The sequence below is a fragment of the Eurosta solidaginis genome, chromosome 2 (assembly GCF_040869045.1).
Source record: "Eurosta solidaginis isolate ZX-2024a chromosome 2, ASM4086904v1, whole genome shotgun sequence".
NCBI classification, from domain to species: Eukaryota; Metazoa; Arthropoda; class Insecta; order Diptera; family Tephritidae; genus Eurosta; species Eurosta solidaginis.
In genome coordinates, this window is record NC_090320.1 from 22,203,005 (window position 1) to 22,228,600 (window position 25,596).

At 41.0% G+C, this 25,596-nt stretch overlaps 1 protein-coding gene across 2 annotated transcripts in view; it reads left to right on the plus strand.

The window, feature by feature from the left end:
- The window catches only part of step (cytohesin steppke), a 464,613-nt gene that overhangs the window by 171,863 nt on the left and 267,154 nt on the right, over positions 1 to 25,596 (plus strand). The window contains exon 1 of one of the 2 annotated variants that reach the window (XR_010949349.1): positions 6,921 to 7,151. The exons of the other annotated variant lie outside the window; for it this stretch is intronic. The gene's annotated coding sequence lies outside the window, so the exon portion shown is untranslated. Of the gene's footprint in view, positions 1 to 6,920; positions 7,152 to 25,596 lie in introns of those variants that run through there. 2 annotated transcript variants of the gene reach the window in all.

Consider the following 25,596-nt stretch of genomic DNA (forward strand, 5'->3'; position numbering starts at 1 on the left):
AATATGTATGTAAAAGCAATGTGGGCAGGTGGTTGATTGCTAGTGGAAGTACTCGACGAATTTTATAAGGAGATCGCGCCATTAACTGTACCATTAACTGTCCTATCCCTTGCTCTTTAATGGCTAGTGAGAATGCCAGATCTTGTAGTGAGCGTTAAAATCACCAAAACTTCGGCAAGTTTACCAAAGATGTCGTTATGAAGTGGGATACCCGTCGGTCCTTAATTATGTGTATCTTAGAACCCTCTTGTTGCTTTCAATTCAAAAATAGCAACTTCAAACATCAAAAACACTGTAAAGTCTAATAATCTACAAACTTTTTGACAGGAGTTTTACGTCGATCTTCCTGTAAGAGCAGGCAAAGAACGACCCACCCCGATCAATGTCAAAATTTAATTCGTTAAGCGCCCGTATCGGAAGAAACCAACTAGAAATACAACAACTCTTTAAAAGGACGCTTCTCTCATCCATTTATGACTGGATATGGTGCGATAGTTCGCAAAGAGATCATCTGTACCCAAAATGCTAAAAAAATTTAACTCGTCCAAAAGTATCAGAATATACAAGACAAAAGTATCAGAATATACAAGATCTCCAAGCTCAGAAAATCCTCTACTAGAGAAGTCTTGCTAATACTGTCTAATATGGTTAAGTATATTAAGCCGCATGCAATGTTAAACCCGATAAGAGCTCAGCACGGGTGATCAAACAAATACACTCGATAGCTCTTGCTTTTGGTGCCGTAGCACGAAAACAATAAGCACCTTTGGAAAACTTCGGAGTTGTCCCTGCAAATTGCAAGTCAAGGGTGGCATTGGAATGGCTTACCTCAGTCTTTCAGAATTTCTCAAAAATTGTCTCTATAAAAATTATGTTGATATTGGTTCACTGTCGCGCAGATCTCTTAGGAACTTATAAAGCTATCTTTGTGAGAAGTGTACATTTCGTACTTGCGCTGGTTACTTGCGGACTGTTTTATTTTTGTAGGCGCTTTTTATGCTTCTTGAAGACAGACGATATTGAATGAAAATACTGACCTAAAAATATTGGGTACCTACCAATACTGAAGCTGAATAAGTGAGGGTTTCATTTATAGTTCATTTCATTCGCAGGCCGACGATTCTTTCATAGCTTACTTTCAAAAACAGTTCTATTGTCAGTTAAAACTGAGAGGCCCATGTGGTTGGGAGAAAATCTAGAAAACCTCGACCATAAAATTTGCTAATTGCAGATTGTGTCCCTACCTTCTTCGGTTCATTAAACCTTATTTATGCGCATCGATTGCTGCCTTAACAGTTCAGAGTCCAATACAGGAAAACTATTTTAGCAACAGCTATATGGGTGCCAACGAAATGAAATCATTAAGTTGTTGTTGTTGTATCGATCAGGGCACTCCCCGAAGGCCGTGGGCAGTGTTATCGATGTTGATGGTCCTTCACCGGGTGCAGATCCGGTACGTTCCGGTACCAATCCCAACCATCTCGGGAACGTTTTGTTATGACCACATGCTTCCTTCTGGACCATACCGCCTTCCCACCCCCTAGATCCATGAGGAGTGGGAGTCGCCAGAGCATCGGCTGTTAATGAAACAGGATTCGCCACGTTAATGTGAGATTGACAATAGGGTTGGAGAAGCTATAAATTGCGCTGGCAACCCCTTGAAAGGGTGGCGCTACACAACCTCTTGAATCTATTTGGTATTTTAGTCGCCTCTTACGACAGGCATTAAGTTATTGTCATGTCTAGCTGTCCAGCTTTTGTAAGTGCAAGAAGCTCGGTTTTTGGTTTGAAGGTGATGTCACAGATAATATACTATCACATCACATGACTCAAGTGAGTCGGTGATTATCAGAGCCCAATTGTCTCAAATCTTATATTTCTTAAGTAAATTTATGTATCTTAGCTTGGAAACCGCACATGAGCCAATCAACCAAGATACATATAATGGTCAAGCAAGAAAGCTTTTAAATCGACGCAGTATTTATGTATGTACATACGTAATACATATGCATGTATGTCCGTTTGTATGTACGCTTGTATGTTTAGATTACACTACAACAAAAATATTTGTTAAAAACCCAAAAGCAATCACAAATGCTCTATTACTGCGAGAGATCAACGTGTGCTCGAGAGCTCGAGGGCATCGGTAAGAAATGAAGAAACATTTGTAGCTTGCGGAATCACACCATAATTGACCAAAAATGCTAATACAGACTAACAGAAATTCTCAAATTCAGATGAGCAATCAAACAGTGTAAAAGCAAGCTAATATAAAGTGAGCTACATACGAGTGAGCTTAAGGATGGGGAGGATGAGATTTACAAAGCATGCCAACCAATGTCGATAATTTGCGGTGATGTTGCTGATTTAATGAATGCATGATATATGAATATAAAACTGGGTATATGTATGTATGTATGTGTGTCTGCGTTAAAATGTATTTTCCTGCTGATGAAACTTTAGATGCTATTTCAGTATACTACTAAAGGCTCCAATTACATTGATCTGGTTCTCTTTCCTACCCAATGCAATCATTCGAAATACGATTGTAGTTATTTGCCATTTTCGTATTGCTTGATTTTGATTTAATAATAGGCCTTGGAAGATGTTCATATGTGAAATGAAATTACGAAATGAATTGCTCGACGATGCGCGTCACAATCAGATGTTGATGATGAGCATCTAGCCAGCCTATGCTAAAATTTGGATGGTTTTTTGTTTCTTTGTGTATAGCAAAGACAATCTACAAACATGTTGTGACGTTGCACAAAAGCAGAATTGCATTTAGTTAAAAGAGTTGCAAAATCGCACTCCCAATGAATCATTGAAAAATTGTAACGCCCAGTAGATATCGACAAAGCTGTTGGGGATTTTGGAGCTGGGAAGTGAATAAATTGTTGTTAGACTGAATGTGCACACATTAAAGGGATAAATATATGAAGAAATTTACTTCGATAACGTTGAATTTTAGGGTGAACCAAAAAGTTTACGGGAGGGGCAATTTCAAGAAAAGTTAGGCTATTTTTTGTTGTGTGGGCATGACCACATTTTGTGCCGTGTGTGAGCTAGCTCGTCCAAACAGGGCCAAAGGGACTATTAGACCTTGAAAACATCCCGGTTTTCCCAAAGTAGTCTGGCAATGTTGTTGTTATTATGGCAGTACTTCGCCCCATCCAATAGGTGTGACCAATCATAAATTGTCCGCAAAGTCCTTGCTGTTTCAAGAGGGGTGGACCATAATGAGAGGGGTGTTAGAGGCGTTAGTTCCACAATACAGTTAAAGAGATGGTTGGTGTCAGGTGGGGGCACATTACAAGCAGCACATATGTTTTGTATATCGGGGTTGATTGTGGATAGGTAAGAGTTTTACCTGTTACAGTATACAGATCGAAGTTGAGCTAGAGTGACGCGCGTGTCCCTATGGATAGTGCGTTCCTCCTCTGCTAGTTTTGGGTATTGTTCTTTCAATACAGGATTCACCGGGAAATTCCCGGCATAGAGGTCCGACACCTGTTTGTGGATTTCACTGGGGACCTGCTTGTGCTTTTAAGCTTCATATGGCTGCGTTCTCAGGTGCCGTATTTCCTCATAATGCAGACGTAGATGACCATTTAAGGCCCTGGGCGGGGTAGGCTCATCATTCAGATGTCTGTTGAGATGCCCAGGTTTCTGGGTATTCAACAGAAACTGTTAGCTTGTTAGCATTTCATTTCTCTCCCTAATGGGGAGTATTCTCGCCCCATTATGCATATAGTGTTCTGGAGATATAAGAAGACAGCCCGAGGCGGTTATGAGGACGGTATTTTACAACATATTTTGCTCGGCACCGGTATATGGAAGTAGAGGAAGTGGGAGGCCTACATGTATCGCAATGTAGTGCTAAGAGACACTAATATCTGAGTGAAGATTAACAGTTTATGAAAATTCCGACTAAGACTTTTTTCTAAGTTTCGACGTGCCCAGATGGTATACTTCTGCCATGCTACAAATCTCCAGTAGACCGATCGAGAAATGGCTTAGAATAAGTGCATAAGACTGAATCATGTATACAACTCTTGGAGAACCGCTTGCGCCGTTTTACTACGAAATGCGGGGTTGTATGTATCCCAAAAACTACAGGCGCATTAGCCTAACATCATTTCTGCTCAAAACCTTTGAAAGGCTGATAGATGGTTTGAAAAACTGTTCTCTAAAACACAACATGCGTATACCAAAGTTGGTTGTTGTTGTTGTTGTTGTAGCATTTGGTCTGTAGACACGGTACTGCATATGGTGGTTATAAACATATGGAAAGCCTTAGAATATAAGAAGTAGCCATTAGGAGTCTCTTCAGACATTGCCGGGCTTTGTATGAAGATGTCTCTAAACAGACGCTCGTGGAAGGTCTTAAGTACATTTACGTATATCCAACCCCAGCTAGGTGGATCGGCTTCATGCTTAATTGCAGTAAGATTATTTGGTATGAGGTCACATAATCAGGCGACAAGGGCACAGCGCAAGGCGTTAACACCCCTGCTGTGGACGCTGGTTAGAAACAAACTGATCAGGCAGTTCGATTTGCCAAACAAACAGCCTACGCAGATGACGTTGCAGTTGGCATAAGTAGCAAGTGCATTCCAACAACTAGCTCTTTGATATATGTGCTTAGTTATATATGTACATACCTGGGCATCTAATGCCGGGTTGACCGCCAACACAGAGAAAATGGATATGACATTGTTTACTAGGAGGTACAAGGGCCCTAATTGAATTAGGCCTATGCTAGGAGGAGTGACTCAGTAGAGTAAACCTTGCACAAAATATTCAGGAATCATTCTAGACAATAAGTTGTCGTGAAAGCTCATCGTGGAGCCGCGAGCGAAGAAGGTATCGAGGACATTTTATGAATATGAAAGCATGCTGGGTGTACGTGGTTTCGATCGTCATCTCACTCTAATTGGGTATTTACAGCGATTGTAAAGCCTATCCTATACTATGGAGTGCTTGTCAACCACACAAAAAAAGGAACTTCTTCAAAAAATTAGAGGTGGTGTGCAGGATATCAATGCTTAGCATTACAGGAGCCCTAGAAACAACCCCGATGGCCATACTTATGGCATATCGCAAATTCCACCTAGAGACCAGATGGCGAAGTACATAACGTTAACAACTGCAACGAGGCTCATCGCCTCGGGGTAGCTTTAGCGCAGACCATACGGCCATAGTAGCATAACGTCATCAATTTATAGACTACTTAATTCCGTACCTGCGCTTAGAAGGGGCTATTAGAGCTAAAAGGGTGGTAGGTAGATGGTTGCCGCAAGGGTGTCCAAAGGTCAGACAATACACGATGTACATCGATGGTTCCATGGAAAAAGTAGAATATGAGGTATACACTTCTGATTTGCAAATAAACATATCCTGCAAGCTGCGAGATCACTTTAGTAGTTTTCAGGCGGAAGTAGCAGCAATTTAGAGTCTAAGAAATCGCTGGAAAGATTCGGTATAGAGAGAACCATACATCTACATTGAGTCTCAGGGCATGTGGGAATGGATGGGAATGCAAGGGCGAATTAAGAGAAAGCGGGAGTTGCGCATGATCGACCAAACGTGAAAGACATGGACCCAAGCCTGGGGATGTTAAGTGTCTAATAGCATGTCTATATCTTACAACCTTAATCTAAAAAAGTTACTCTTATCAATAAAATAAAAAAGAGAGGATTGGACATTGCCCTTTTAAATTAGGTTTTGTCCGTTGTCTGTTGAACACAATGGATACATTCAGTCTATGTGAGGTCTTTATTGACCGGCCAGTTCAAACTAACTGTTGTCTGTTGGTCTTGTTGATGTTGTAGCGATAAAGACACTCCCCGATTATTTTGAGGAGTGTTATCGATATTGATGGTCTTTTGCTGGTTATAGATCCTGTACGTTCTCGGCTGCTAAAGAAACAGAACTCGCTACGGGTAAGTGAGGTGGACAATTAAGTTGGAGAAGCTATAAATTATGCTGACAACCCCTTGAAGTGATTGCGCTATACAGCGCGTGGAATCATTTGGGCATTTTAGTCGCCTCTTATGACAGGCATAGCTGCCGCGGATATATTCTAAGCCCCCTAACCCGCTGATGTGCTCGCGCCCTTCGCTTGCCTGGCTAGGACTACAGCTATCAGTTTCAGAAGCAGCAAGTGGCATAGGTCCTAGAAAGCTTCTTGTATTTGCCAAGAAGGCGAAGTTATTTTATAACATGGGTCCCGGTTTTTGAAAGGGTGTTTTAGTATGGTCTCTGAACAAACTTCTGGTAACACTATGAACTCATTCAGCCTATGTGAGGCTATGGACTCATTCATTCTAGGGCCGGCCAGTTCAACCCAACCTACCTTATATCTCAATATGTGACTTTTTCCTAATTCGACCTACCCTAAGCGAACAACTAACGTTGTAGCCCTACTAGAGAGAGCTGAAGTTAGACGCCTATACCTCAATTGCCGCAGTTCCCCATACTGTTACATCTGAATAACAGTTTCCCAGCAAATTATGTATAATGCTTTGTCAAATGAAGTTGAGCAGCACCATAAGCTCCGTCAGGATTGGGAAGAGCTTATATCTATATACATATATATATACAACATACACGATTGCCCACTAAATACAAATGTATGCATTTATGTATTCCTGTTTGTGAAACCACTATTTTTCAACTCAACAACAATTAAAGTAACTCAACCAATACAAAATTCTCCACTCAGTAAGCACTCGAGTTGCTTGACATCGAATTTATTCGAAAATCAGAGCGCAACTGAACTCAATTTACGAGAACAGTACACTCGCTCTCACACTATTTCGCTCATGTTCTCAGTGTTTAGCAAAACAGCTGTTCGGCAAAAGCAGCTGTCAGAAATGCATTTTATTCGTTTGCTTGCTATGGTCGGTTGTGAAAAGTGTGCTGTTTACAATAAATTTAATATATCAAAGAATGTGTGATATTATGTGCTGAAGTATTATTCTAAGTGGTAATAAAGTGAAAAGGTATTGGCAGATTTGTTGCTAGAATAAATGAAGCTGAGATTTGCGTTAAAAGAAGCAAAAAGCATCTGGTGGCACGCCACCGACTGCCGTAGTTGGCAATTCAAGAACGAAGTGTGTAGACGGCTTTGCTGGGGTTCACAGAGCGTAAGTGAATGTGCGAATTGTTATTGTTATATATTTGTGTGGAATTTGTATTAGTAAGTATTAGTATTTAAGTAAAGTCCAATTGAAAAAAAAAAAAAAAACAAAAATTCCGCGCAAAGTCGCGTCACACACAGCTGTTCATAAATTTGTTTCTAATATGCTGAGCGCGCATGGTCATGTTGAGAGAGGGAGAGAGAATTTTCGAAATTCGACTTGAAAGAGTTGTTTGACGAGTTCTCTTCGAATTCGGAATAAGAAAAAGAATTGGTGTGAGTAATTTTATTTGCTACTAAGCTTCAGGCGTGCCTTAATTTAAATTTTAAAATTAATAAAGCGAAATTTGTTCACTAACTCCTCTGTGGCATATGATCCATCAAGGAAAGGCAAATCCTACGATATTAGACTTGAAAAGTTGCTCATATCTATTAAGAGAAAAGGCTCATGATGGGCGTACTAACCGGGCACTACCTTCAGGTGCCATAGGCTTATATATTAGAACACGTCAGTAACAGCAGATGGAGGAAGTACGAGCTGCAGGATGAAACGGATGAGCACGTCGTATGTTCGTGTCCTGCGCTCAAGGCATTCAGTCAAGTCAGGTCTATATCGAATGGCCAGTTCAACCTTACATATGCTCTGTGGTCAGTCTATTATTAAGTTACTTTATTGTGGGTCAACGGTTTTGATTGCTTTCGTTGCGATATCTGGCATCAACTGGCAACACTATGGGAAATCAAATCATTTTTCCGCCGATATGATAACGTTTATTGTAATACTCATTCCATACCGCCTAGGCGACTTTGGCTGTTGTTTAGACGCCAAGTAGCACTGGTAGCTCCAATGGAGTTTAAGCCTTTCTCCATCTTTCTCTCAAAACTCTTTGGAAATCCTTCCATCTTTCATCTGCGTTCAAATACGTCTGCTAATAGGAATACTTTCTAAACAGAAATTCCCTAACCAGATAAGCCTTTGGTATTTTATTCATTGCACTATGCTTAGGTCTGCATAAAGCTCCTACAGTCATCATTAAACCTGCTTCCATATACATCGTTTTCATCACAGAGAGGACCATAAATCTTCCGCAAAACTTTTCTCTGAAATACTCCATGACCCGTTCCAACTTCTCATGACACGGCCCATAAATAAGAGACATACATCCGACCAAATATGTTAATAAGAGACGTATGGTTAAATTTTTCACCGAGGGAGGACTTTGATTTTCAATTGCCTTCTCAGTCCAAAGTAGCACTACTAGACAAGATTTTCCATTCAATTGTTCTATTTTTAGGCTGACATTTTGACTGTCAATGCTATTTCTCATATACCGGAAGTCCTTCACAGTCTCAAATTTATATCCGTTAACAGTGACTTAGCTTTAAACGTTCGAGTGCGCTGATGCTTTCTTTGATGACACATTGTTCTGTTCTCGTTCGCCGCAAGACTCACTATTTTACCTCTTTATCCAAGCCAGAGAAGATAGAACTTACGACGCAATTTTAAGGATATCATTATCATCATCATACGCTAACAATCGTACGCTCTTATAATTGTATTGTACCATCGCAATTTAGATCTGCTGCTAGATTGATCGCAAGGAAGGGAGTCTCCATGTCTTTATAATCATTTGTTTTGGAATAGTTTGGAGAGGTCTCTCGCAGTTCTGTTCTGTTGCTCAACATCATTTGAAGAAGCCGTATAAATTTTGCATCGAACTTAAATTCCGACAAAACATCTCGATTACTTATCTCGTGGCTTCTTCAGGATCTGGCGTATCTGTAAACTCTGGTCGGTAGGAGGTTAGTCAGGTCAAAAGCCGCATCGATAAATTCCAATCAATTGGTTGATAAATAGAACCATAGACGCTAGATAAAACCGTATTAAGCAGACATATTCTGAATATATCCAGAACCACCATTTTTTGCACAGGAAAAAAGGCAATTAGAGGGCATGTGCTCTTTACCAGTTCCGCACATAGTACGTGGCACAGATCGTCCTTTTTTTCTAATCTTTATCTAGAAGCACAGAGATCACCGGGTTCACAAGGGGTCCTGTGCACTACGTGACCTTAGGGAGAAGATAAGTTGAAACGAAGGCTTATCGTTCTAGTGGAGAAGGACACTTTGTCAGTATTTAAGGATTTCACGCTGAGTTTACCATTTTTCACACCACTGAGTCAAAGCTCCTTAAGTAGTTAATATGTGAACCTTAGTTCAATATATTATTTAGCATGTTCTTTATTTCTCTCAAAGGTCTAGATAAGAAACGCGAGGCCCGCTTTGAGCTACCGGCTTTAAACCATTGAGTTTCAAAAGTGGAAGCTGAAGTTTCCGACTTTGCAGCTAAAGACACCTTCTTTGCCGAACCAGGCATTGAAGTCGCCAGGAAAGACTTTTTATATCAGATTAATAATATATTAACTACTCTTGCCTTCATGCGAATCATGATGAGACACATGTTCACGTTTACCCTGGCGCTCAGAAAATAGTTAGATGCACCGCAAGCAAATCCTCACAATCCTTGACCTCACTGTCTAGAGCTGATAACTGTCAGACTATCTGCGTAGACGGTAAATTCCCTAACAGTTACAGCAGCGGATAGCATCCCATCTACCGCATTCTTTATAGCACAGACCTCCGCCTGGAAGACGCTGCATTGATTGGGCAGCCTAAATTTCCGGCTAACACGGAGTTCATGGCAGAATACTCTACTCCAATTTCCCGTCCTGCCTGAATTTATCTGATAACAGGTTCAGCGGACTCCTTCTAGTATTAATTTCCCATTTAATTTCTCGCTTGAGGGATTACCAGTGCTGAATGTAGCAACAGGAGCGGAAGCCAGCGCACAGTAGTCTGTCCTGCCAGGGATGAAGTCGAAGTCGGTCAGAATGATGGAGTGCCGGTAAGTCGAAAGCTTATCCAGCGTCACGCAGCCGTATCGTCTCCTGGCGTGCGGGGATTTTGGTCACGATGTGAACCGGGCAAAGATATAGCATTGCGCTTAGTGACGCTGTAGCCGCTAATTACTGCATCCAACCTTTTGACCGTGGAATAAATGTCTAGTGCTCTCCTCCGGACCAGAAAGCCATAGAAGACAATATACTTGCCTAGCATATTGTACAGCGAATGTACCACGCTTAGAGTTTGCCTTTTGCCTCTCGGCAGCAGTAGCTCTCCTTCACATAAAGCTCCCATGCAAGCTTGCTTTCCAAGATACTCAACCCTGTCAGACTGCAGCAGCGGGTGTTCTACCAATGGAGGGTAGTCTAAATTCAGGATTCTTGTACCTCCTCGCTAGGGTTGAGAGCTAATTCGCATGATGCAGACGACACCAAGATAACCTTGTAAAATGTCCCTCAATGTATTCAGAAATTTCCAGCCGCCAATAATTGTCAGGTCGTTAGCATAAACCAACACTAAGCAGCCTAGCATGGTCTTTCTCAAGAAAATTTATCTCGTTTTTTATCTTTTCCACTTTACGAAATATGGTCTTGCCACCATTTCAGTGTGCGACTGACTGCCTATCCATATCCTGATGACTCGAAAGTTGATCCACTTATAAATTATATTTAGCACCTTCTTACATACTCCTCACCTTGAATCGATGCAAGCGGCATTTCTAACATCAAGCACATGCCACCATTCGAAAGAGTAAAATTTCCGCTTGTCACAATGCCTGACTATTGTTGAACTCTTTCGGTACATCATCATTTCTGTTGAAATTTATTCATTCGCTATCTCATTTCTGTAAACGCTTTTGATGCCATCGCATCGTCGTACATTTTGTGTTCTCCCTGTTGCGAACACATTCGTCAATCAATCAACTGTCAAAAGTCTAGGGCGAATGCTCCGCACCGCGCTTTGAGGCAACCAACTGGCTTGTCCGGTTCGTTGCAATGGTTGCTCATTCAGCATCCATTGTTTGATTGCCTTCATTCAAATTTTGTTGTTAGTTGAGCTCATCTGCTTTTTTTTGGTGTTTCTCCTGCTCACACTTCTGCGCAGTAAAGGGATAGTAGAGTTTGTGGGTAACAAACTAATATATTTACAATTCTATATACGTATCCATGTGCATATGAAGATCCTTTGTTGTTCTTGCTTTCTTTGTACAAAAATTCTGCATTCAAAACTTTATGCATCTAAGTCTTGTGAAAGAGGATGACGCTCGTTTTAGAAAGTCAAATTATAAAGGAGCTTAAAAAGGACCTATCTTGGGCCAGTTGAAAATTCCGTTGTTACTGTGCTTAAGACGCTAAGATATCTTTCGACTATAGCCGTATGCTGATGATGGTAGGATGCGTTTGTAAACCGTCCGATCATCGCAGGATTGTTGGTTCAAATCCCACTCCCAGAAGAAAAGACTTTGAAGAGATATTCAAGGTACCTATAAGCAAAACATCTGTCGCTTTGTCCGTCCTGATGTCGAGCTGTTTCAATGATGATATTGATATGATTGACCTTAACAAACCCGTTGTAAGTTCTGCCTTCTCGGAATTGGATAAAGAGGCAAAAAACGTGGGCCTTACAGTAAATGAGGACAAGAGGAAATACTTTCAATCTTCAATTTCATCTTACAAAGAATCAGTGCATTCGTGTTTTGGCAGCCACATCACTGTTGACGTATATAAATTCGAGACTTTAAAAGACTTCGTCTATTTGGGAACCAGCATTAACAGCAAAAACAAAGCCAGCTTAGCTGCCAACAAGAACTACTTTGGACTAAGAGTATGAGATAGCCCTTGGAGTGTTCGAGAGAAAAGTTCTCCCGAAGGCGTTGCTTCCACATAGCAATTGAAATTTGATTGGTGTAATTTGGGGCACATTACAAGCGGGTCAGGAGAATGTCTGCGGAGAGGCTCAACATCGAAGAGCATCTACATTATGTCGGACATCCAGGCGGCACTGCGTGCCTTGCAATCCTACATAGTTACATCTAAGCTGGTGGACGAATGCACTGAAATCCTTAATGCCCTGGGAGCCAAAAACAAGGTTTTGTTAGGATGGGTTCCCAGACATCAGGGACATGAAGGTAATGAACATGCAGATTACCTAGCAAAGCAGGGTGCTACATCAGCATTCTATGGTCCAGAGCCCTTTTGTGGAATCACAAAAGCACACACCAGGGAAACTATAAGTAACTGGGAAAGTAAACAATTCAGACGTCACTGGACTGATTGCCCAGGGCAAAGGCAGGCCATACTGTTTATACTTCCGGTAACGAAAGTATCAGCCAAACTCATTAACCTAAGCAGGGAGGACCTAAGAACTCTTACTGGATACTACATGGGACACTGTGGTCTACGATATCACCTACGTAAATTAAATCTATCTGATACCCAAATTTATCGTTTCTATGAGCTGGATGATGAAACGCCGGTTCACATTCTCTAAGAATACGTCGGACTATCCCATCTAGGTGGTGGGACTCTTTATCCCTATGTTATATGGAGTAAAAAGCCTAAAGAGGTACTTAGATACATCAAGAGCCTCCAGATACAAAATTAGGCTGAAAGGTCTTGCACAATAGATCTGCACAAAGGTCGCAATGCTTCCAGACCAATTAATAATAATAATAATAATACAAGCGGGTCAAACATTGGCTATATCGGGATTGATTCTGGATAAGTAAGCGTTTAAACTTTTAGAGTATTCAGTTCGACGTTGAGCTAGAGTGACGCGCGTCTCCAACTGCGAGTTAAAGGTATTTGTCTTTAAGAACGAGGTCTATCGGGAAATCCCTGGCATGGTAGTCCGATGCCTTTTTATGGATGTTTCTGTCGATCTTATCATACTCCTATTTTTCCTATCATACGGCGATGACTTCTTAAGTGAAAGTGAGGCGTTGCCTCTTCAATCAGACAACTGTTGGGATGCCCATATTTGCGGGTATTCAGCAGAAATTATTTGTTCAGCATTTCATTTCTCTCCTTTATGGGGAGTATTCTTGCCTCACTGTGTAGGTGATGTTCTGGGGACATCAGAAGACATCCTGTGGCAGTTCTGAGCGCGATGTTTTGACAGGCCTGTAGCTTCCTGCAGTTCTTTAGTTGACACGCGTAGTTGGAACCATAGTAGGGGGGGACCTCTACTGGGTTCGGAGAGGCAAGTGGAGGTTATCTTGAAAAAATTATTTAAAAGGAAATTATGAAAAGGAAATCAGTACTGCGAATAAAATCTGATGGGAATATAAATTCGAAAAAATGCGATATTATTAATTGAGCAAAAATAGCAAAAACAAACAACTCATAGTTTATGGCCTACGTGCGTATAACGGTAAATGTTTTAGAATCGCATATCGCTCGTCAATGCTCATTCCATCACCCACTCACTACAACCACCACCAACAACATCCTCTCTAATTTTTGCAACAAAATATAACAATAGCTAAATAAATATATAATAATGGCGGCCACAAATCGACTTTTCAAAAAACGCAGAGGGTTAGTTTGCAAAACTTACCTTCGCATATAAGGCAACCCTGATACCCCACAACCTACAACTACGCAACGTAACTGAGAGACCAAGACAGCATAGCGTTGCAAATGTCAGAATTGATTGATTGAATTGCCACTTTATGAAATTTGTGAGTCTTCTGAGATGCGCGCAACGAAGGCCCGATACCCGTTAGCTTGTACTTGTATTTGTGTGTATCCTTGTATGGGCTTGCAGAGGTGGATGGCTGGAGTTTATGTATGATGATGGGGTGATAGAAACCATAATTTTGTTGGCGGTGGTGCATTGCCAGTGGGCAGAAGATAAAATGTAAAACTTGCAGGTTGTTCACACACAAACATAGACACACATACACATACATATACATATATACACACTTTTACAATACAAAACTGTGTATTTTGTATGCGAGGATAAAATAAATAAAATTATATGCCAGCTAGGACCATTAAAAGTGACAGATTTATGCCAGTCAATGGGGGTTGTCTCGAAGGCTCAACGTTTTTGTGGGCTCAGTGGTATGAGTAGTGAAGAGTGTGTGGGGGTGGGTGGCGTTGGCTCATTGCTGACTGACTGCGACGTGAGTTAAACATCTAATGGTGCTCTTTTAAATATGAATACTTACTTATATCTATGTATGTGTTTAGGTATGTAAATATGTATGCAATTTATTTTTTGCTCTTGTCTATGACGGTTTAAGTATGAAATGATGTTGGAATAAATTTAATGGCAGATTGCCAGGATTAAAAAAATATATGGCACTCAAATGACGTTATGCTATTTATGTTCTGAAAATTTTAATGCAATTAATGATGCTCAACTTTTTATCTAATCATCTACCGTACTTAGAACTTATACATATTTCTTAAGGGGAATGATTTATATATGTACATCCTGCTCACTTCAAACTCTGTGTTTGAAAGCAATCAGCACCGGCTTTAGTGGAGTCGGATATGTTAGGCAAAGTTAATCAACGAGAGAGAGACTATGGGGCCATATAGACTCGTACAAGGCAGCCCAAAAAGGGAGGAGCTACAATGGAGAGTCCTTGACAGCATGCGTCATTTGCCAATATATTTTCTTAGGAATGTTTTAACATCACACTGTCCTTACGAAACTAAAAATCAAGACAGAACTCCATACATAGACTCAAAATAGTTTTAGAGATTATATAATATCCCCTCGTTTGTCATCTACAAGTGCTACTTTGGACTGAGTAGCCAAATGAAAAGAAAAGTCTTTCCCTATGAACAAAAATCACGCTCCACAAGTCGCTCATCGTACCTGTCCTGAAGTATGGCTCGGAATCGAGGACGGTGTCGATAGGAGATGAGATAGCTCTTGGAGCGTTCGAGAGAAGATAAGATGCCTCTTGAAGTGTTCGTATGATAATTTCTGAAACATTTAGGGTCCTAGCCGTAATATCGACGGTGAGTATCGAAGGAGAAATAATGATAAGCTGTATGAGATTTACGCAAACATGATGATAGTGCAACATATAAAACCCAAAGGCTTCGCTGGCTAGGTCATGTTTTGCGAATGGACGAAGACGCCCCTGCCAAGAAAGTATTTCAGATGACACTGCAGTTTGGAAGCAGAGGAAGGGGAGACCTGCAATGAGTTGGGGGAGTCAGTTGTAGGAAGATTGATTGATCTTTGTTGCTGCTAATTGGCGTCAGTTTTCGCGAAACAGGGATAGCTGGTGTAACTTGTTACGAAACGGCCAAAATTGCTTAAGCAGCTTAGCGCCAATTAATGATGATGATGATGAAGGTCGCCCCTATGGAGCAAATTCTTAAAAGGAAACTTGTTGTAGCTTGTGACATTCAAGATCTGTAACTTTCCCTGGAGCTTGTACATTCAAGATCTGTAACTTTCCCTGGAGCTTGTACATAATGCATCTTCGACTCAGACTTCAACTACCGACGGATAAGCGCCTTATACGTAAAAAAAATATCTCAACATTTTGGCATATTGTAAGTTCCTCGAACTCTTTATAGCACGACACCACCTAAGCCATAAAATTGAATCCATATATCAAAGTAAAGGTCTTGGAAAAGGCTTCTATTAATATCGGCCTTTCGAAAGTTTGTTAGATAGAACCCCTTAGTAGATTAGGGTTTCGAATGCCTCAACTGCCAAAGAAGTGTAGGGAGTGAGATAAACTGCAAAAGAAGCTCGCGGCGTTGAAAGATCATCCGAAATAGTTTATGCAAAAGCTTTCACTATCCGCCGTTACTCTTAATATTGCGGAATATAAACTTCCTTTTATGTTATAGATTCAAGGTGTAAACTGAAGTGGCTCACTTATAGTTAATAAGCTCCAATCAAGATCTGTCTTCAAAGGTATCTATTCCATCGTGATCCGTCGTTATTTGAGTTTATATCTTTCTAGCTCCTCAGCTTGGTAGTAAAGGACTATTGAATTGTAGAGTTTTAAGGATAAGCGCCTGTACTTAACATATGTCATCCATTGTGGCAGTTTCTCTGAGATATCCGATTTATCCTATTTTGGGATGGGTTCCTTTCAAAGGCTGAGATAGCAGCTACACAATTACAGGTCAAGGAGAGATGCCACACACCCAAACACATCCTCACTGAATAAACATCATTTATGTATTAATATCGAACACAATAACTGACAGTCTGAGGTGTTAATACAATGGCAGATTTCCGTAACGAGAGAATTGGAAAGCGAAAAAGTTGAGCAGACGCTAACGAGAGCAGAAGACCAACTGCGAGTTCCCCCAGCGGGTTAGGGGCTTAGAATATACCCGCGGAAAGTATGCCTGTCGTAGGAGGCGACTAAAATACCAAATTGATTCAAGGGGTTGTGTGGCGCAACCCTCTCAAGGTGTTGTCAGCGCAATATATAGCTTCTTCAACCCAATTGTCAACCTCACCTACCCGTGGCGAATCCTGTTTCATTGGCAGCCGAGGCTCTGGCGACCCCGAACTCCTGATGGATCTAGGGGTGGGAGGATGGAATGGCCTAGAAGGTCTCATGTGGTCAAATCGTTCCTGAGATGGTCGGCCTAGTACCTTATGGTGCTTGTTACCGGAACTTACCGGATCTGCAAAGGACCATCAACATCGATAACACTCCCCAAGGCCGTCGGGCAGTGTCCTTATCGCTACAACAACAACAACCAATTGCGAGCAGCTAGAGGTTGTTGTTTGTTGTTAACGACAAAGACACTCTCCGAAGGTTTTGGGTCCTTTGCCGGATATAGATCCGGTACGTTCCGGTAACAAAGAAGCATTAAGGTACTAACCCGGCCATCTCGGGAACGATTAATATGACCACATTAAACGTTCTAGGCCATCCCGTTCTCCACCCCCTAGTTCCATGAGGAACTTGCCGTCGCCAAAGCTGCGCCTGCTAAATATGAGTACGATACATACATTCATATTTGTAACAGGATTCCCCTCGCGTAGGTGAGGTTAGCAATTAGATTGCGGAAGCTTTGAAGCTATAACATTTTGTATTGCGCTTATCAACCCCTTGAATCCCAGCAGCCAAGGGTCGTAGTAGTTCGTGGATAGTGTCGGAGCGGTAGGACGATAGAGAGCGGTGGAACGGACGTACGGTATGTGGAATAAGCGGTGGAAGAAAACCGACAATGGTTTAGCAGCTAGATAAAAGTAGAGTATGCACCTGTAAATGAATCGAGAGGCGGTGCTAATAGTCTGTTTTAAGGTATGATAAGAACTTTTTCGGCTTATGAAGCAGGATAGCAAAGTTAGCTCGAAACGCGCCCAGCCGACGCAGACTATCCGCAGTACAATACTAGCTAACGCTGATCGCCTTCCGTGCTGTACCACAAAGATGCGCTTAAATAACAGATGGCGGTGTTTTTTGGGATACAAGAGATTGTGATGCGCAACCCCCTCAAGAGGTAGTCAACGCAATTTGTCGCTTCGCCAAATCATTTCTCCATCTCCCCTACCCGTTTCGAATCTGGTGGTTCCGAGTTTCACATGAAGGGAGCGGGTTAGATGACCTAGAAGATTCCACGTGGTTACATCAAGATATGGTCGGGCTACTAATGGTACTGGAATGAAAACGTGTCCTAAAACTTTAGCAACATAGATAAATACTTTTGTTATTGCTGTTATTGTATTTTTATGCCAATAGGAAATCTATATAACCATTTCCGAGAAATAATTGAAACAAAATCAGTGGGAGGGACTGTTTAGCTCACTTTCCGCTTTTCGCATGCATAAAAAACTCTTACGCTTCACAGTTTGAGTAACCTACATCTCGTCTTTTATATCTTACTTTGTTCACTCACTTGTCCATCTGAGCTTCAAACCCTCATTCATTCTCTACGCACTTCAATAGACACACTGATTTAGGCTGCGCAATTGAAGCAATCAACCGTTTTACCCATTTAAATTCTCCCTTTCATTTGCTTTGTCAGTTTAGGTAAATATTTTTTAATTGCGCACACGCTGACCCAACTAGTGTCAGCCAACTCCGGAAGTAAGCCACCAGGCACACTCAATCCAACTTACTCCAAGTACAACCAGCTCCCAACACACCCAACACCATTCAACATGCTCTACCCACCCAACCGACGATGTCTCCCCATCTCAACCTTCACAGCCCATCTAGGCGTCAAAGGTACCCCCCCCCCCCCCATCCTTGGCAATCCATCGGTCGCCCATTATTTTTATTTATTACTCTTTTTTGCGCTTCTTATTGTCTTTTTGTGTTATTTGCCATTTTCTCATTACATCAAGCGCCAATTGTTTTGCCTATCCCCCATTAATTCCGTTCTTTGTTTGCCTTTTACCTTCACTTTCACAATTACACTTTTGTTTGTTGCCATGAAAGCGAATACGAATGAAAAAAAAATCAAAGACGAATGAAATCGACACAAATATTCACAGCCGTGTCTCATTTCCTTGACGTGCTTTAGTTATCCTTAGGGAATTGCTGCCTACCTTCTTGGGTCATTGTCTTTTTGATGTTCCTCTTAGTGAGAGGGTGGTTTATTCTTCTTTATCTTGTTGTTCCGCTTCTGCCTCCGCTCAATCTTATTCTTTTCCTTCCTCTTATTGGCTACGTCTGTCAGACTTGCTTCAAACGTCGTTTTGTCGCTGTCAGCTTGTCAAGAAAATTGCAATTACAAAGTTTCTGCGTATATAACCGTAATTTCGCCTACAACTTTTGTAGCTGATATTCAAATTTTTTTGAAAATTTGATTAGTATCGCTTGAAGTAGATACAGTTTGGTAGGGAAACATTTAATTTGGTCGATTGTCTTATGGCACCCCCCCCCCCCCCCCCTTAAAAAATGTTCGCAAAAAGAGCTCAGGGTTTTCTCAGAATTTAGCCTTTGTTACACCATTAAACGGAAAATAAGAGGGCCCTCTCTAAAAAGATATCAAAAAACTCGTAACTTACACTAATTAAAGAACCTAAAGCTTATTTAGAAAATTTAGTGATCTTCTGATACTAACTGGACCGTCATACTAGCGATATGACCACAAACCTTCCAGATTCTCACATCCCTCTTTCCGTACGGAGCTTGGGAGTACAAACCCTCGCCCCGAATTAAGTCTAGGTAAAGTTTAAACTATGGCCGCACCCAAGTCTTAAAATGTGCCAGAATAACACGTTTCTCCCTAACCGGAACGCGACCTCCTTCTACTAAGATAGGCTATTGAGCCCCAGTTAAAACTTTCCCGGGCCAGGAGTTAACAAAATGCAAATGTCCGACTCCTTGTATATGCCATTGATAACCTGTGTGTACACCGAATAGCGTTTATTAACCTACAGTCAACTAAGCAGCATTGAGTACTGAGGACTGTGCCCTTGCGCTGCTTGGTGATAGAACCAACAAGGAACTCTTGGAGGATATCTGAATCATCTTCACAAATGATATTGATCCGCCCTCAGTGCCTTAGCTGATTTAGAGGGATTTTCGCTGCTCATTTTATAGGTGCTTGAGCCTTCGCCCAAAGATCTGCTCGCATATCAGGATGTCAGTCATATTTGTGTGTGGCTGGCCCCGCTCTGTTCTTCTGGAAAGAGTGGGAAAGTTGGTACAATTTTCTATTTTAAGGTACTTTCCTTGATATACTCTGGCTTTGTCCTGGCAACCAAAAGATGTTAGTGGCATGAGGGAGTGCTTTTGTCCCTAGCACTGGTTTCTTATCCGTGTACCCTGACTGAAAGATGCGTACTTGAAGACGGGTTCATAGCCATTAGACATGGCCCGCTCGTAATTCTCCAGTTACGCATTTCTTGTCTTTTCCGTTAGTTTTAGTTTTGGACAGAAAGGTTTAGTCGCTTGCATGCATATCCGGCATGCGTAGAGTAGTCACCTTGCCTTGGCTATTCTGTTACCATCCCTGGCCAATAATCTATCGTCTAGGGTCCTAAACACCTTGGCTTAGGGTGGTGTTCATTTAGCAATACTCACATTCCTTCACCTTCGAGGGTGCAGCAAATAAGAGAATTCATGAATCGTCGTCTATTGTGACCCCCAATTTCAAGAGAGTTTCCAATCTAACAGTTATGCTCCTACGGCAAGACAAAGGCGAGCATCTATTAAGAAAGTAAGGTAGCTTTATTTATGGTATGAGAATTCAGAAGCTTCCCTCTGAATGGATTAAGTAATATCTTAAAATGAAGACCCAAAAACGATATAAGCTTCAAGAGATAGATAAAGATAAAGAAGTGATTACCCTTCATTGGATAAGTCACTTTATGCTTTAATTTGATAGAAAAGCTTTCAGAAGACATACGGGCCCTCCCTAACTAGCTCATCAACTTTTGTTGATCCTTGAGCACTTCGATCGTTAAAATTTTAAAATATCTTCGAAACTGATGTCTCGACCGCCTATCTCGCGGTCAGGTTTACAAAAAGAGATGATTAAGTCACTTCTCTGACTCTTCCTTTTAATTTCTGAAAGTAGCCAGAGCGCTCTAATGAGTTCAATAAGAGCATGTGAGCAAATTTTCCGCTTTCCGTCTACCCTTGCATGTAGTGGTCGGGGGATCTGGTACAAAAATTTTCTGTTTCACTGTACATACCTTGATTTTCTCACAGAAGTGAGGTTATTGCATTTTATTGGATGACCTTCTATTACTTGGTAGCTCAGTGGTGTTAATGGAGGAACCAAAGATATGCCAATATCTCGTCCGCATATCGCGTGGTCAAGTTTATAAAACAAGATGATAAAGTCACTTCTTTGACTCTTCTTTAGAATTTCTGAAAGTCCTTCTAATGAGTTCCGTTGCCTGTAGGGGTTAGGGGATCTGATACGGACATTTTCCATTCCACTCTACATACATTGATTTCCTCGCAGATCTGACGTTTCCATGGAACATCCTATGTCATATTGCATTTAATTGGACGACCTTCTATTACTGGGTAGCTCCATTACCATGGCGGCATCAAGGATATTCGAATGTCAACGTAAATATATATTTTGAAGTCTTTTGTCTATCGACTCTGTCCTATTTAGGAATTGCCATTTCGTTTATTTTGTTTAACTTACCCTTTTTTAACTTTGTCTGTCCCCTCCCACCATAGTTCGTTGCAGTCCTGCATTTGTCATGGCATTAGCTACAGAGCATATTGGAAATTATGACCTCAATAAAATAATGCGCCAACGAACAACTAATCCACTTTTTCTCAATTCTTGCGGCAACAACTCTGTCCATTAATTGAGAGCATAAATCATTTGCATATGAAATGAGAGGTAAACCAAAATAACAGAGCTAAGAAAAAAAAAAACACACACAGGACGCCCAAAGGACTCACAACTCAACAAGACGTACTATGTGCATACTTATTTACTAAATATATACAAATGAACATAAATATATATATATATACAGTATTCAACAAAAGTACCGAGTCGGCTAAGCTACATGTGAATCAAGCTTATATTAATATTTGGTTGGGGTTTTGAGTCTGTTCGGATTATATATGATAGATTTAGAGGTTGGAACTCAGCTGATATTTTCAACTTATTGTGAGCGCTGATCACGGTTCTAGTGATTCTGTCGTCTAATTATTTGTAGACCAAGTATTCACGTAAGTTGAAACCAGATTTTTCGCCATTCCTTGTCAAATTCGGCTTGGAGACAACACGGTTTCGGTATTGTGCCCTCTTCAGTGTAATTTTTCGTTGGGTGACTGGTCTGTATGTGATGCTGTATTCGCCAGATACCAATTGATTAATTAAAAGTCTCTTCTTAATTTGGGCTCATCCAAAAGTAGAATTCCAAAAAAATACAAGTCAAATCAAGTGACCTCTACCCGTTAAAGTAAAAACAGCCTTATTCTTGAAGCCTTCCATAGTAAACTTTTTCCGTGTCCAAATTGTATTAAAGTTAGAAAATTCTTAAGTGCACTCTTGAGTGGTGGCAGCTATGCCTGTCGTAAGAGGCGACTAAAATACCGAAATTATTCCAGGAATTGTGTAGTGCAAACCTTTCAAGGGATTGCCAGCGCAATATATAGCTTCTCGAACCCAATTGTAAACCTCATCTACCTGTGGCGAATCCTGTTTATTCAGCAGTCGATTCTCTGCCGACCCCAAGCTCCTCATGGAACTAGGGGATGGGGGCAGGTTGGCCTAGAAGGTTTAATATGGTCATATTTAATCGTTCCCGAGATAGTCGGGCTTGTACCTTAATGGTGATTATGTCCGCAGCGTACTGGATCCATACCCAGCAAAGGACCATCAACATCGATAACACTAGCCAAAACCTGCGGGCAGTTTCCTTATCGCTACAACAACAACTCTGAGATCGTGAACGTGAATGTTTTCTTCTTTGTTTTTTCTCTAGCAAACGTGGCATAGTCAAGATGTTCGACTTAATCTAAATGTGATGTGATATGAAGGAAATAGAAATCTTTATACAAATACTACTCACTATATGGGTTCCTTTTGTTGCGACGTGAGTTGCTTGGCGGATCATTCCAATTTCGCTTCCTTTAAAACGGGTCGTCAATGTAAGAGAACTCCATATCAGGCTGGCCAAGGTGTTTGATATTCATTTGAGTGATGTGTTCGCGGAGACATTGGGATCCTGTTCACACATTTCCGCATGAAGGGAAACTGATCAACATGACTACGCTCGCATCTTAATATTTTCTAGGAGTCCCATTCATCCTCAGCGTGGAAATTAACGCAAACAAGGTCAATTGATTTCGGAAAGTATGAATCTCTTTGTTTTCACTTCCTTCAAGTTTTGACATCGAGTTTTAGCCAGACACTTGAAACTTTGTACGTAGCTTACAGCCCCATCAAAATGCAATACTTAAGATAAAAACTCTTCTGGAAGGAACAGGGATCGAGATATTTAGAGATACGCTCTATGTCGAAACTTGCGGTTTTGAAGTAACTTCTCAATGAGATAGAAATCTGAAACATTATATGTACCTAGTCCAGGGCACCGTGACAATGTTATAGAACAAAAAAGTTTCCGCTAGGTGGCGCACAGGTCTAGTTAATTTTAAGATTCATCGGTTCGGTTTTTAACTAACTTTTCGGTGAAGTAGAGGGCTGAAATTTAAAATGTTGTTTAGAGTTCAACGTCTTTTCATGTCGCCAGAAAATCATCTAAACGGTGAGGCGGAAACACTCTCCATAAAGGAGAGAAACGAAATGCTTACATCTGTTAAATTCCCAGAAACTTAAGGCATCCTAAAAGACGACTGATTGATGAGGCCCTGCCTCCCTGAGATATAAGAAGCCATCTCCGCAATCACTATGAAGAAATTCGACACAAAGCAGTTCAGCCATTATAACCAAAAATGAATAAACAAGCCTTCATCCATAAAGAGGGAGCAAAATAAAGTATGCCAATAAATGCGCGACCAACCCCGTTCTCCGTGTGCAAATCTCCCGTGAAACTTTTCCCTCGAGTACACGATGTAACGAAACGTGAAATTTTCGTTTGCGGAGACATGACTTTATATCTGAAATACTCACTTTGTCTACAGTAGCATTGGTTTCCAAGAGTAGTTCTTTGCTTTTTTTCTAATATTCGTTTCGCTTAGTTTCGAATGGCTCGGTGGGACCCTTCCCAATTCTGACTAAGCTGTTGCTGAACGCCATATTGCAAAGCCCTATAAGTTTTGCGTGAAAACCAAGTTCAAACTCAGCGGCACATAAAATCGACGACGTTATAATGTATGCCATGTCTTTCCTCAGTCGTTTTCCAATTTATAGCTTGGTGGCGCCATATTTGAATATCTCGCAAGCAATGTCTTATCATATTATGGGTTCAGAATCAGTATCTTTACTGGGTGCTGCATTGTTGCCTTCAGCTGGGAGGGCAGAGAGCGTTCCCTCCATAATCTGAGCACTATTTATACATAGGTTACCAGGTCACCGTTTTCTGTGCGAGTTCAACCCAGGATTAAAAACTGCCCTCTTTCACTGGAGTTGCTTCACGCTATTATGTTGGCTGGTAGTTCAAGCTCTGCCTATTCACGTCTTTTTGCGTCTACTATTTTCTTAAAAAAAAAAAACGCTTCGTTTTTTTTTTCATCTTGCGGCAGCATTCACAAACTTCTCGATACATTCAATCTCAAAGCATTGTCTAGAAAGCGGCATTCTTTCAGCGTTCCTTACTGTCCCAGATGTTCCAATTCCAATATTTTTCTCGACGTCGACTCGAAGTGCTCTCAGAGACCTGCAGTGGTATCGTGATCCGACTCGATGTAGGAACCTCCAATCGTGCGAGCAGCAGAAACATTGTCCGCCTATCGAAGCTTGTACGATCTGCTTGTGTCTTTTTCAATCGTATAATTGTGTGGAATTCCTATTTTTACCCAGACATTGTTCTCCCCCAAAATGCATCTCTGGATCCGCCCCTTTCTGTTCTAGTGTGTCGGCGTCAAAGAAAAACGTTTGACGACAACGCTAGTATAGAGTGGTTTTCATGCCGATATTGATTCGCTTTTCGACGAAAATGTACGTGACGCAAATTTCAGAGTCCGCTAGTAAAAATTGTTTAGTCATCTTGGAACTTTTAGCGTGTGCTGTATATACACAAACTTCGAACTGCTTTTGAACAGTCAAAGTTAACCTTCCCATCAATTATTGTTATTGCCGTTGCTGTTGTGGTTGTAATTATTTATCATCGGTGTCGTGCAGTTCGTCGTCGTCGTCGTTGTTTCAGGCAAAAATCCTTTCAATTTCGTAGTCAATTTATTAATTAAAATCGTTAGGTTGACTCGTTTAATACGTAATTTTTCTGTTTTCTGTTGTTGTTGCTGCTTTGCTTGTTCTTTGTTTTATTTTCGATTCTTTTTTTTTTTTTTTTGTTTTTTTTCTTTTGCCTTTTTATGTTTTTCGAATTTACGAATATTTTGGCAATTAATTTCACAAAGGACCAAAGCTTTTTCTTTGTTAATTTTACTCAACGGTTTTTCATGCTCATTTCAATTTCAGCTCTAAAACACACGCACACACACACACACAAAGATGGCTGTTGTTGGATGTGTTGAGAAATATGTATATACATAAGTAATGGGGAGAAAGTATGGGGTTATGTGTTGGACAGGCGGCTCAGAAAGTAAGCAAATGCGTTTGTATGTATGTAAAGTTGTGTTTCTTAGCGCGAAATAAAATATCACAAACAGAGCAAATGCTATAAATAATGAGAATTTATGCTGTGCACTGAGTTGAGCAACTGCATACATACATACATACAAACATATATAGGAGCATAGTGCAAAGGTTGTGGGTGGCTCATTCGTCCGAGTAATTAGCAAATTTACAATGAGCCATCCTCCTTTCCGCCATCTCTACTTCCAGCCGCTATTCTTCTACCTCCTTATGTTTTCCCTTACTTCTACTCCATCTTCTGTTCTTGTTCATCTCTCTTTTTCAACTGAAATTACCATTCAATCATTTATAATTGTCTGCGCTTGGCTTCAAACGTAGCACCAACGAGCCAGAGCTCCTCCACCTTCTCATAGCCCGTTAATTACTTCATTTCCTTCCAGGCCTTATTGT